Here is a 2,273-nt window from a genome sequence, read left to right as displayed (position 1 = left end):
TATCAAATAGTCCAAGGATGACTAATAAGCACATTTTATTATTTGCATTATTTAATTATAGTTTAACTATTTGTTTGTCATATTTAAGCTAGTTTTAAATATAGGAGTTAAGGTTATATTGTAACCCCCATAGGTTACTATATTCCACCCTTAACTAGCCATTTAAATATGGAGGGTATGAGTATTTCTCATTTACTAGCCCATTTAATTTGGGAGTTATGTATGACATAGGTTAAGGTTGTAAAGGCTATATAAAGCCTTCTTTTCTTTGATTAGACATCAGATTTTGGAATCAAGAATAGAATTTCTATTTTAGCTTTGTTGAGAGCTAAACTTTCTTTGCAAATTCTTGTGTTTAGAACTTGCATGTAGAGTCATTCAAGTGGTATTGATCAAACCTCTTGTGGAGTGATTCGAATCACGAGTTTCGAAACGAGTTTTCTTTACTCTTGATCTTGATCATCAAGGTAATCCGTTCCATACTTTCCGTTGGGTTGATTTCCATATCACCACTCCTCTCTGCTAACCTCTCATCCATTCCCACAATTATCTCTCTTGAACCTATCCTTATGCCAGAAAGTAACAGTTACTGTAAAAAAGAAACATAAAATCAATAATAGTAAGATTTAATTGAGAAAAAAAAAAAAAGAGAATGACCTTTAGGGAATTGGGATTCATAGGAGATTTACGCGAAGATAGATCCGATAGATCCGATCAACAAGTATATATTAAATCTTTATTTTCTTTTATCCTATATTTTTTTTAGAAATCACAACTAGATCTTCATTGAATTATTACAATGATCTAGCTTTGAGTTAGAAACTAAATGTTATTACAATGATCTAGCTTTGAGTTAGAAACTAAATGTCAATCATTTATACGATTCTATAGTCAATCACGTCAAATTAGTAATATTAGATTAAATTTTTATCAGTAGCCAAATGTGATAGATTAAAGATAGAATGGCTAAGAAAACTTTTGATTTATCAGTAGCCAAATGTGATAGATTAAAGATAGAATGGCTAAGAAAACTTTTGAATAGGAAAGACTGAGATAGGAAAGATTTAAATTAGTAATATTAGATTAAGTTTTTATCAGTAGCCAAATGTGATATATTAAAGATAGAATGGCTAAGAAAACTTTTGAATAGGAAAGACTGAGATAGGAAAGATTTGGAAACAGAGATCACTGGAAATTTGGAAGGCATGAGAACAGAATTAAAAGGAAACAGATAAAAAAGAAATTAGGGAATTAAAAACCACAAACTAAATATAGAGGGAAAGAGGTAAACACAGAGGGTGGAAACAGAAGAAAAAAAAAAAAAAAAAAACGAAGATTAGGGAATTAAAAACCACAAACTATATATAGAGGAAAAAAAAAACACAGAGGGTAAATACAGAGAGTTTACTAGTAAAGCTATTGAAAAAGCTATATCTATTTTCTTATACAACGGAAAAATAAGATTTTTAATAAAAATATAATCATAGATATATAACATTTCAGACTTTTAACAATGGACCCTAAATTAGAGAAATAATGTTGTAGAGTTCAAACCTGAAACTAATGTCATGGGCTTATATAGGTTGACTCGGATTTCAAAGGACGGAATTGAACTTTAATTAAAGATATATTCATGACAACGACTTAAGCTGGCCAGATAAGTGACCTTACCATCAGCATGGTTATATTTGATGTTGACACATGCCCTGTGGTTCTGTACGTGTCATATATATTGATATGTGTGAATTGTCTGTGGATCAATATGCTTCCTATATGTTATGTTATGTTATAATATGTGGTTTGTATGATAATAATTATGGTATGATGTGCTCAATGATATGTTTGAGATAGGGTACGAGAAGGATGCACAAAACGAAATGTAACGATAGGAGTAAGATACGTTCATGAAACGTTAGAGTTAGGTTACATACCGGAGTGCTATGGATAGGAGAGATTGATGAAAGAATACGGTTAGGTCATGGGTAGAAAGGGATAGGTTTGTGATAGATTGATAGAACGATAGCGTTAGGGTACGTTCTTGTGACGATATGACTAAGGTACGTCACGTAATGATATGTCTGTGATAGGTATAAGAACGTTAAGGTTATGGTAAGTTAGAGAACGATATGACTATGAAGTGTTTACATTATGACTTGGTTATGATATGATACATTGTATGCTAGATTATTGTGCTTAAGTACGAAATCATGTGAACGTGAATGTATGTTATTTATGCTGCTTAGTTGATGTGATATGAATGCATGTGACGATGT

Source organism: Cucurbita moschata, unplaced genomic scaffold (assembly GCF_002738365.1).
Source record: "Cucurbita moschata cultivar Rifu unplaced genomic scaffold, Cmos_1.0 Cmo_Scf00066, whole genome shotgun sequence".
NCBI classification, from domain to species: domain Eukaryota; kingdom Viridiplantae; phylum Streptophyta; class Magnoliopsida; order Cucurbitales; family Cucurbitaceae; genus Cucurbita; species Cucurbita moschata.
The sequence above is the reverse complement of the archived record's forward strand: the minus strand, read 5'-3'. Positions refer to the sequence as shown.